Source organism: Schistocerca nitens, chromosome 2, assembly GCF_023898315.1.
Source record: "Schistocerca nitens isolate TAMUIC-IGC-003100 chromosome 2, iqSchNite1.1, whole genome shotgun sequence".
Taxonomy (NCBI): domain Eukaryota; kingdom Metazoa; phylum Arthropoda; class Insecta; order Orthoptera; family Acrididae; genus Schistocerca; species Schistocerca nitens.
The window spans coordinates 852,906,529-852,919,061 of NC_064615.1; the positions used below are offsets into that span (position 1 = coordinate 852,906,529).

At 42.4% G+C, this 12,533-nt stretch overlaps 1 protein-coding gene across 1 annotated transcript in view; it reads left to right on the forward strand.

Moving 5' to 3' along the window:
* LOC126237117 (NADP-dependent malic enzyme-like) overlaps positions 1–12,533 on the forward strand; it is a 142,573-nt gene that overhangs the window by 40,021 nt on the left and 90,019 nt on the right. The gene's annotated exons all lie outside the window — the stretch shown is intronic.

Sequence of the window (12,533 nt, forward strand, 5' to 3'; positions counted from 1 at the left end):
AGTAATAAAGATTTTGTTTCATCCTTGGGTCGTTTCGAAGTGACTTTGCAGCGCCTTAAGCTATGCTTAGTCACATACTTTACCCGAAATACATTTCCGAAAAATGTTTGATGCTACATTAAGCTGCTACTCGAGAGACAACGGAAAAGCTAAATGCAGCATGCATGTTCGCTTTCTAGCCAGGTGCTATTTTGTCGTTGAATTAAACGAGTATTTCCAGTAAATAGGTTCCCGCGTGAGTGTATAGTGTTTCAAATGTAATGTAGCATTGTCAGTAATTTACAGTTAGCTAAATATAACTCAGTTGTTATTGTATATGACAGTTAGGTAAATATAACTCAGTTGTTATTGTATATGGCACATTCTCTGTTCCCGACCGACATCACGGGAGATTTGTATCTCAAGGTTGAAAATCGGTAGTGATAACTTATTGATTAAGAATAAAAATTGCCCGTTTTCGACTTTTTGCGTTCATTACATCGTAATATTGACATCGGATTTCTCACGGCATCAATTCGCTGCATTTTCCTGTTCTTCCTGCAGCTAGGAATGCTTTTAAAGGCGTCTGGTCAGCTGTTTTCTCGCACGCACTTGTGAAAAGTAGGCGGGGCAGCAGCCGGCGAGCTGCTGTCAAAGAACCGGCCGGCCTCGTTCGACTTCGAACCCGCGGCCTTGGGCGCTGCAAGCCGAAATGTCGACATTTAGCTACTGGAAAGTCCGCACCCACATACGCGTAAGGATTTGGGCCATATAGAATTGTTGACTTTAATATTTCGTGTTCTCTTTCGCTTCGCCAAGGTGATTTCCTGTATTATAGTTTCCAATTCTTTGTACCTACTTTGCCTTATCGCATGATAACCATTGTGCTGCAGGGCTATCATAACTCCGAGCATATTTCCTGTATTTGCTTTGGCAGCGTAACGTTTTTAGACATACCTACCAACTTAAATGAACTTTAGCTGTTTGTCAGCAGTGGGAAAACGGTTACATCGTTTCTAAGAAGCGGCTTCACAGAGCATTTTTGGGCCTTTACTGAAAGCTCAATCTGAGCGCACTTTCTTCGTCAATAAGTAATAAAAACTGAAGCAATACTCACATCCTGCAAAAACTGAAACATTCGACTGATTTCCTCACTCACTTCAGTTTTTTGATGTTCCTGGTAATTGTGCGCCGTCCTCATTCAGTACTATTCGGTCAGACAAAGGGACCACAGGAAAAAAGTGCTAATCCACAAGAGTAATTTTGTGTTACTGCAGGTTATATGTTGGTTATATTCAGAGGCAAGGATATAAATATGTAAGACAAAACAATTTGCATCGTAGATAGTTATTTCTAGCGGCACTAATGGAGCTGCTTGTTAAAAGCTTGTGTTGCATTCGAAAATGCAGAAATACCGTAATCAAGTAATTTCACGCTAAACTGAGGGTTAGCACCTTCTTTCCACCGACCAGTTCAAATGTAGATGTGCAAAATATGGATCTACAAATTGCGTCACTTTTTATCTACATTAAAAAAAAAGTAGAATATGTTCTTCCCATAAGGTTCTGTTTATTGTATTATGTTTTCAAATTTCTGAGTTAAACAAATTCTTTAATCGCCTCTACCAAATTCTATGATCACTCAGTTGCACATAAGACAGGTTACAATCTGTCACAATAAGACGGGCTGCTATAGCCTGACGCTACTGGGTTTCCTATTAAGTAATCCAAAATACCCATCGCACTTGAACCATTAAAAAAATTAACCGCCTCCTTAACCGAATGGCAGCCGGCACGGTAGCTCAGCATTTTTGGTCAGGGGCTAGCCACCCTCCATAATAAAAACATTTTAAAAAACTGAGTAAAGTTTTCATCTCTAGATGTTGAGAGACGCCTTGCGACGTCCGCATAGAGCCGATCTCCTTGAAGAAGAAAGACAACGAAGAAACAAATAGGGGAGAAAAGGGTTAGCGTCGACGCTTTTCGTTAGGAAGGGGCCCGAGTTCGATTCCCGGTACTTCCTCAATTTTTTTTCTGTGGTAGGGTAGTCCGGTACGCCAAATGAGGAGCTGTTTGAATAAAGAGACAGCGACAGTATCATATTCAATCTGGTGACAGTAACGGCTGGAGGGATTGGCGACATAGTGATCACACGTCCCACGATCACAGGTCGCTCCTCGTACTGCCTTGTAGGCAGCAGTCGGCTAGTCGGAACAGGCCTAGGCCTAGTCTGTGAGTGGCGGTTATGTTTATTATATACTTCATGACAGATAGTCAGGTAACGGTATTGTTGCATCTTTAACAACAGTGAATGGTTTCGGTATGCTTAGATGCTAAGCTTTAGGTCAGATAGGACATGGTAGTGCGAGAGGAAACTAAACTTTGAAACTATTTTACTTAATTCCAGTGTTACTGCAGTGGTAACACCGGTTTCCATCAGATCACCGAAGTTAAGCGCTTTCGCACTAGGCCACCACTTGCATGGATGACCGTTCCGGCCTGTTGGCAAGTAGGGTGCATACTGCCCTTGGGAGGCCCATTGAGGATCTACTTGACTGAGAAGAAGCGGTTCCGGTCACGAAAACTGACTATGGCCGCGAGAGCAGTGTGCTGACCACGCCTTCATTTCCGCATCAGCTGACACCTATCAGTGAGGATGACATGGCGATCGGCCGATACCGTTGGGCCTTCCGAAGTCTGTTCAGAAGGAGTTATTCCAGTATTAGACCACCGTTTCCTCGTATAAAGTTGCGACAAAATATAAACGCTTCTTGTAACAAATAAGCATCTTGTTAAGCAAGCATACAGAGCACAATCATAACAACACAAAAAATCAGAGAACATAAAGCAAAAAGTTTAATTAAGTCTAAATTTTAGATAATGATGTAGACGATTTCAGTTACTTTCTTTACATTCTAAGTATGCCCCATTAAAACGTTGTTCTATTACGTAGTTTTGACAAAGGACAGTTGAAATTAACTACAGTACCCTAGCCGACGAGTAGCGGTTGAGATAACTAGAAACGAACTTGGGAGGAACGCAGTTCGAATTCCCACGAGGAAAACATAATTTAGGTTGCTGTGGTTTCCCTTAATCACAACGCAACGAGAACTGAAGCCTCACTTTTCAGGGTGGAAAGCAATGTAATTCTGTTGTGAATGGTTTTCGCATCTTGTTGTAAGCCTAATCGCCGCTTATTGACGATGTCTTAACTTTGAAGAAAGATTCTTGTGAAGGTAAGAAGTTATTCATCGTCCGTCTCACCGCAGGTGTTTTTTACTACCGAAAAGCGTCGCCCACCTCGAAACGATAAGACAGTTCGCAGTAATACAACTTCACGTCACGATTTTTCTGAGTCGTCACGACGACGAGCAGACGGTCGATAACGCCTTAGGTGGTGTGCACTTTGTCCGCAAAAAATGAATTAGCTTGTTGAACTGTGATAAGCTATAGAGACCTCCTCTGCGCATCTGGAGTGAGGAACACGATTCGGTGAAGTACGTTACATCACGTTCGTTACTTGCGCATTTCTGTGAGGAAAATCTGGATATTACTTTGCGTCCTACCAGCCTTCTCCAAACGCATAAGTGTTTTGTAAGGTATACAAGAAGTCGCAAATACAGAGCTTAACAGTGATTAGTTAAGGGTTTAGAAGAGGCACTTCTTGAAACTTACAAAATTAATGGACGTGTTGTTGCAATGTTCTCATTTCCTTATTGTGGAGTAAGTCTACGTTTGTGAGACAGTTTTTCCGGTGTTCTAATGTCTCAACTATTGCATAATAGCTGTGACGGACTGATGGTCAGATTACTGAACATTTAGAGAATATACGAGAGCTCGGTTACAAGTCGATCCGTGTGAAAACATGCTTTAGGACTCCCTGCTCCAGCTATACGTGTAGCGAATGTCCATGTCGTCCTTAATCAAGACCCGGACTGATTTCCACTTCGTGTCGAAGCGTCTTACATTGATAAACTAATGGGTCTTGCGGCAGGAGTTAATGAGTGGACTCGTGACCGTGAGAACAACATTGTCGCGAGCGGAAATCTCCGCTGTTTTCTTCCTTTGCAACAGAGTGGTTGGAGCGGTTCCTGAACGAAGGTCATGGCCATTCTCACAGGTGTATCTAATCGGAGCAAATACGTTTAGTTAGCACTAGCCAGATGCCGGACAGTAATTTGGTTACGCACTCCTCCTGCTCCAAAAGAGGTCTGAACAGCTGTTTTGTTGGCGGCAGCACCTCGGTACTTTCGGTGTAGTTTTATACGTTATTCTGAGATACATCTTCCCTACCAGTTCGCGACATGCAATGAGTTGGCTGTTGGTTTATAATATGAAAAACTCGATTTGGATATTCATTAATTCATCCTGATTAAGGGCTTAATTATTAATATCCTTGATGGTTTTTGTTGTATGAGCATTATGCTGCTGACCGAGGTGGGGAAGAGGTTAGCACACTGGATTCGCATTCGGGAGGAGGACGGTTCAAACCCGCGTCCCGCCATCCTGATTTAGATTTTCCGTGATTTGCCTAAATAGCTTCTGTCAAATGCCGGGATGGTTCCTTTGAAAGGGCGCAGCCGACTTCCTTCCCTAATCCGATGGGTCCGATGTCCTCACTGTTCGATCCCTTCCCCCGAATCAACAACCACCACCACCATTATGCCTCGGTCTAAGGTAAGCTTCTCCGCCTAACGTTTTTCGTCTCGTTATGCTGGAAACATCATTAGAGGATATAGAGGTGCAGTTAGTATTTTCAAACAAGGTAAGGTAGCAGAAGCATAGTTTGACCAATTATATAAAGCCCATACAACAAAAATCACCAAGCATATAAATACCGACCATTAAATCAAGCTGTATTAATGTCTTAACGACGTACAGTCAACGTAAATCTTGAGTGTAGCTCACATATAGCTCTTTAACGGTTTGTATCACTTTGAAATGGCTGCACAGCCGAAATTGTGCAGTTGTGAAAAAGGCGAACTGAAAGGACATTTTTAATCCAAATAACGACTCCCGGAGGGGCAGGTTCTCGTTTAGAAGAGTTCTGAATAAGGTTTCTCGTGGTTTATCCTCAAGTATTCCATAAAAGATAAAAAAACAAAGAAAATTACTACCTGTTCCTCCACTTGTTGTCAGACAGATGCACACTCCACTCAGAAATTCTAAACCGAACGTAAGAATACGCTAGACGTTCGTGTTAGGTGGGAATGGAAATTAGTATCTTTTCACATTAAATTCAAACATAAATTGTTAACAAGTATTTATTTGTTAATCAATGATGTAATCATTTTCGTTATCAACAATAATTTACCATCTACTGTGCAAACTTTTGAGGCCGGACCGATAAAAGTCAATTAGTTTTCGAGCAAAATATTTGGAGATGTAATTTTCGACATAGTCCACATTTTGAAATTTTGTGCCCCTTATAAAATGCTGTAGTGATCGGTAAAAACGGAAATCCGATGGCGCGATATCGGGCAAGTATGATGAGTGAGGCAGTACCTCCCGCCCCAGTTAATTAATTTTTTTCCAGGATTCCCCTTGCTCAGTGCGTTCTTGCATTGTCGTGTTGCAGAATAGGGCTTTCCTGTTGACGATCGCTCGGCGCTTTTCAATTAAAGATTAATCTACTCTATCCAATTGTTCACAGTAAACGTTTGCATTCACAGTTTGTCCTAGTTTCAGCACTTCAAAATGAACGACCGCCGGAACTCTCCACCAAACACACAAAAGCGCCTTTTTGGGGCGTAAAACTGGCTTAATTGTACTTCGTAGCGCTTCATTCGGAGAGAGCCACTGCGTTTTGGATTATCACAGAGAACCTATTTTTCACCTCCAGCGATCAAGCGGACAAAAATCTCTTCTGTATTGTGCCGCTGAAGGAATAAGTTGATGTGCTGGATCACTTAGCCTTTCTTGTCTTTACGAATCTCTTGGATGGTTGACTAATGTTGGTTGAGAGAGTTTAGCAGTTCCTCGATTGTCTTGACAGGGATTTGTCTCCACTTCCGCCCTTAACATGTCATTGTGTATAGTTGTTGGTTATCCTGGTCGATACTAGTCAGAAAAATCAAAATTAACCGATTGGAACTTAGGCATTCGCGAGTGTCTAATGCACTTCGATAAATATCGCGTATGTTTCCGACAGCGACTACGCTCGCGAAACGATACCGGACATGTATCTCTCCCGGTATCTGACTGGTAATTTTTACCGTAAACTGAAAAAAAAATATTTACGAATAAATAAGTCATTCTAACCTTAACATGTCTTTTGCACGACTCTGAAGTACACATTGAGATAGCAAATGACAAACTAATGTTGAATGTCGCAGAGACGACGTTACTGTCGGGTTCCCCTAGTCTAATACTTCAATATGTCTTTATTGTATTTGATATCGACTGAATAATTCGAGTCGTCGGCGTATTGGCATGTCACGTAGGATGTAGCAAATTATGTGAGAAAGCCTCAGTAGCTTGGGTGGCCGGGAACATCCTTCTTTCATCAGCTTCCCAGAACACCTCGTCATGAAAACTCACCGTTCACTTTCCTCCACCATGACAGCGCAGGACTTTTCCGGATGATACTGTTTACTTGGTGTTAACGTTTCTGACACACGAGCGGGAATACTTCAAATGCAGCGCCTCGGAAGCTCGTATTTAATCCAGTCTCAGATGCACCGCATTCTTTAAATCCACTTCATGTCGAATCGAGATTTATGCAGACTGCTGATTTCAGCAAAGCTTAAAACAAAGAAAGTTCAAGGAAATCCCAGGTTCCCGTCGGGGATTGCGGCGGAAGGAGCAGCATGACTAGGCGACGTTACGCCAGGTCCTGCAAGTCAGCTTTCGCGGAAAGGCAGCGTCATGTTGTGAGAGCACGTACCCAAACAGAATTCCGAGAAGAGACCGCTCGGAATCCTGGAAGTCACAGTCGGAATGCTGCCGCCGATTGGTTTTGTGACTGCGACAGTGCTGTTGCGCTCTCTGGAGTTGTAGGCTTTTGCGTGTTCAGCCGAGTTCTTTTTTAATTTTATTTCTAAGCGCGATATGTTGACGATAAACCCAGGCGTCGCCTTCTTCAGCTGCTGCGAACTGTGTTAATTCGTACTCGCTGAGTGGACTCCAGTCGCACCGCTATTTATAACAGAGTTCGACTCCCGGTGCCCGCTGCGCCCTTTGATTGTCACTCGTTCTTGTTTAAATTGAAACCTCTGTCCAGATTTGTTTGTTTTTCTGACGTCTTTAGTTCCATAATCGCTTCAATTACACTACCCCAGAAACTTGGCATTGGCACCATAATACCGACCTAATCGTACTTCATTTCGGCGAGAGCTTATTTGATTGGTTGTTAGAGTCGAGTGTTTCGCTTATATGACCCTTGCACAACTCCTCGATTGTTCGAACAGTTTACCAAATTCGCACAGAATGCAGTACACATCAGGACTTTGGAGATCTGTTTCGTCTTGAGCATTACAAAGAAGACTTTCTCTCATTAGATGCTATGTTATCATATGAGACTACCCATCATTCCAGAAATTGGGCCAACATCAGAAAAGTGATTCTTGGCTTCTCTTCTTTTCTTTCTCGGTCTCAGCCTCTGTATTACATGTAACTAACGATTTTCCTTCTTGTTAAAGTAGCCTGTTATTACTAACGAAGTTTTACGAACATTCACTGTAAAAAAGTTCTCAGTTCACAATATTCTATGAAGAACACCGACGAACAATGAACTGTTGGTAAATCTCTCCTCACATATCTAGTCAATTACAGTAAAGAAAATTCTTTACCTGTGTGGACAGAAATTAAGGCGAAAAAGCGCTGAACCGAATGATACATCAGTTTCTTTTCATTCATCTTACAGTTTATATGGAAGGTTAGTTAAGCAGGAAAGCTAATCGAATTTCACTGAAGAAGGGGATACAACCCTTTGTCTTCGATCAATGACATCATAGTTTACTCATAGTCATTAATGTCTTTATTTTCGAGCCATAGGTAATAAATCGGTTATCTTTTGTGGCGAGACGTCACCATTGTAAACTGATACAAATGAATGTGTTTTTAAAGGACAGGGCTAGATACTGCGTAAGATTTTTGGCGCTTGTATTAATTCAAATAATTTGTTCGTTCCAATTCATTCGGTATTTATTTTCACTTAGTGAGTTTCGTGTATTTTGGATAAATTTTTTCATTCTGGAAAAATTTTTGCTTTTCGATTTTAGTTTGTAGGTATGGATTTATCAGCTCAACTGAGGAATGGGATACTGGTGCAAGAAAGAAAGTAGCCGGCCGCTGTGGCCGAGCGGTTCTAGGCGCTTCAGTCTGGAACCGCGCGACCGCTACGGTAGCAGGTTCGAATCCTGCCTCGGGCATGGATGTGTGTGATGTCCGTAGGTTAGTTAGGTGTAAGTAGTTCTAAGTTCTAGGGGACTGATGACCTCAGAAGTTAAGTCCCATAGTGCTCAGAGCCATTTGAACCATTTTTACAAGAAAGAAAGTAAAAGAATAAAGTGACAGAGGTAACGTTAGCGTGGAATACCTCAGTTGACATATGAGTTGAAACCCAAACTTCAGTTGATCTGTATAGGTTAACAGCAGTATAGGCCATAAATTTAACGTATGTCGGCTTTTCCGCTTTCGCTAGCACTAGTATCCTATTCTTCAGCTGATATATGTAGGTCAACTGAAGTACAGCATAGAACTTTTACAAGTGTTGCTTTCTTCGTCTACTACAGACATGCTATTCTTCAGCTGATACTAGTACTAGCGAAGGCGGAAAGACCGACATACGTAAATTTTTTATCCCATACTTCAGTTGACCTATACGTATAACTCAGCTGAATAATAGGACACCAATGCTAGCGAAAACGAAAAAGTCGACGTACTTAACATTGGCATCCTGTAACTCAAATGAACTACGCGAAGGCGAAAAAATACACACACATGAAATTTGTATCCCATATTCAGTTGACCCATATCGATGAACTGAAGAATAGGATACTAGTGCTAGCGAAGGCGAAAAAAAGCGACAGCTGTAAAATTTGTATTCGTACTGCAACTGACGAACCCTACTCAAGTCTTCCATATTCATAGGAATAGATAAATCAAGTCAACTGAAGAATAGGATACTAGGATTCAAAGAAGCGATATACTTAACATTATGTTCGAAATATTAATGTACGTACTACATGTCTACCATCTGTTTTCTCTGTGCAATACATCATCTCTGGTAACTTTTGAGGTCATTGGTCAAAGCCCACGGTTTGTATCCCATTCTTCAGTAATCCCCAAATTACAGTGAAGAAAATTCTTTACCTGTGTAGACAGTAATTAAGGCGAAAAAGCTCTGAACCGAATGGTACGGCGTCAGTCGCTTGTCATTCACGTTAAAGTTTATATGGAAGGTTAGTTAAGCAGGAGAGCTAATCGAATTTAGCTGATTTGAGGACCTTCTTTTCCGCTTCTTCCTGTCTTTTACACAACCGGAATTCCCTCATCCCTCTCAAATCATCCAGCAGCTGTGGTCTTTTTATTTTTTATACGATAGCGGTTACTTTGTTTCCCTCCAAAGACGCCAAAAATTTCTCAACGAGTGTGAGATTAAATAATTTTTTCCTCTGATGAATGTGTAAGGTTTTTGTCAAAGTAGATAGACAGGAGTCATTTATGCAATAATAATTAACTCTATTCTTTTGTAAAGAACAGCCTTTAAGACATGTAAAACGGAATTAGTGGTGGTGAAAGTTGTGAGATGTATAGACGTATAAAGAACAAGAGTAGCCTACTATCACACGCGAACAACTTATCACTAACCTGAGCCATAGACGACGTCGATTTGAGAAAATGCAGTCGAAGACCCATAGCAATGCGAAAAATCTCTACCCCGATTTGCTTCCACTTACACCAACCCAGATCTTAACAGTTTTTTGGAAACAGAAAATAAGCGATTTGCAAATGTAGATAAATTAGTTTTTCACTACGCGTACGCCACAATGTATTTAATAACTGGACATCTAGTGCTATACTTAATACGTATAAGTGATCTCCGTTACGTAAATTAAGACTAAAAGATTTTTGTTTTTTTGTCGTTAGAGTGGTAACACTCACTCGAAAAATTCGAAGTTAGTGTGGATGAAGAACCACAGAATTCATCTGAATTAGTGAAAAACAGCTACAGAAAAGGCCAGCTGCTCAATGCGGGCAGCGTGCGGAATTTTATGGGCGGGGTGGGCGTTCACATTGACGGCGCGATCTGGCAGCGGTGGCGGTGGCGGTGGGGGTCGCTATTTCAGAGCTGCGCTACGCCCGGCCGTGACGTGCGCTCGCATTTTGGCGAGTTCGTGTGCGGCGGCGGTGTGCCCTGCGAAGAGGGCGCGGCGGGGCTGCTTCCTCTCGCCGGAGATGTGCGATTACGCACGTGCTGCCAGCCTATCAGCTGTTCGCACCGCGCCTTCAGTGTGGCTGCTCTGCAGATAGTTTACTTTGAAAAATGACGAGTCATACCAAGATAATTTACTGCCTCAAGAAGAGAGAGCGATGGAGTTAATATTGTCGCTCGGCCTAGCGAAGTATAAGGCTGGAAGAACATCAGTGAATACTGGGTACGCTAAGCATGCAGTTTATCAGGGCCACTCTGATCAACGTTCTGTTCTCTGGAGAGAGCAGTAATACTAAATGTAAAGATGCCCGCCCGGTTAGCCGAGCGGTCTAACGCACGGCTTTCCGGAGTGGAAAGGAGCGCCTGGTCCCTGGCACGAATCCGCCCGGCGGACTTGGGTCGAGGTCCGGTGAGCCGGCGAGTCTGTGGATGGTTTTTAGGCGGTTTTCCATCTGCCTTGGCGAATGCGAGCTGGTTCCCCTTATTCCACCTCAGCTACACTATGTCGGCGACTGCTGCGCAAACAATTTCTGCACGTACGCGTACACCACCATTACTCTACCACGCACACACAGGGATACACTCGTCTGGTGTGAGACGTTCCCAGGGGGGGTCCACCGGCGGCCGAACCACACAATAACCCTGGGTTCGGTGTGGGACGGCGGAGGAGTGAAGTGGACTGCGGTAGTCGTCGTGGGATTGTGGACCACTGCGGCTGCGGTGGGGACGGAGCCTCTCCGTCGTTTCTAGGTCCCCAGTTAGCATACAATACAAATGTAAAGATTCTGCTTCATATTCCGTTTTATAAGCTCAGTAGACAAATTGTTAGTCGCGCCATTATAGGGCCCTAAAAGCGCACTGATTTGTCTGCTCAGCGAGTGACCGTTCCATTTCGTGGCACCCTAGTCACGTCTCGACATACTGCACTCAGCTATTACAACGCCACCCTGTTTTGTGGGTAGCGAATCGTTTATAGGAAGTTTATGGGGTTACGTTCGTCGAGATGCCGCTTGGTTTTATACAGAAACAATGGGGATTTGCCTTAGCGCCCTTGGAGGTAACATGGCCAAAAAAGCCGAAAGGAAACTACGGCCAAGTGGCTGATGCAAAGAAAGCAATTCACCGCCGCTCTCTTAGTTGTAGCGGTGGGAGCCGATGAGTTACGTATTTACCTAAGAACGAATGAAAGATGCTTTTCGGAGCTACTGAACATCATCAAACAATTCTTAACGAAAAAGAATACGGTGCAGTCATGAGAGAGGCTGTAAGTTGCGAGGAGAAGCTCTCAGGTACATTACGGTTTCTAGCCACTGGCAAATGTTACGAAGAAAACAAATTCAATGCAATTGTATCCCCACAGTTGTTGTCTAAGTTGACACCAGAAACCTGCAACGCAATTTATAGTTGCTAAGAAAACATATAAAGGTACAACAAAATAAATAAGATATTCACGTAAACGTTATTAATTTATTTGTGTATCTAGAATAAAGCTTACAGTTCAACTAATTCATTTCCAATTAGAGGAAGAAAGACTACAAATGAACGTGGCGCTCATAATCTCATAAATACAACAAATAAAGCATAAAAAATTAAACATTCAGCAACTGAAAGAACTGTGAAGAAATTCTTACCTTTGCTCTTCAAAGTAGGTGGTTTGGGTGTAGGCGGGAATTTTTTGAACACTTCTAACAATGAATCGAGCATTTTTCATTAAAAAAAAAGTTCATTGACTATCTGCATTTCAGTTTTCTAGTTTTATTTTTGATACGTATCGAAAACGGAATTTATATCTAATCTAATTGTACTTCAGTTTTTAGATTTCATTTGTATTAAATATCGGAAATGAAACCTAAAAACCGAAATACAGAAAGTCGACGGTCTTTTTTCATAAAATATATGCCTTTCTCTCTCTCTCTCTCTCTCTCTCTCTCTCTCTCTATCTCTCTCTCTCTGTGTGTGTGTGTGTGTGTGTGTGTGTGTGTGTGTGTCACATGAAACCAGGATTCTTTAGAAAATGAAACGAGTGTTTCATTTCTTGCATCTCTATTGGTACACTCCTCACACGACGTGCTACAAAAACATGTGCAGCCTTTAAATTTCTACTGAAACTGTCATTAAAGTTTTGTCCGACTCGTACTCTGTCAGGTATGTTAGAACAGCGTTCAATCCCGCACGCA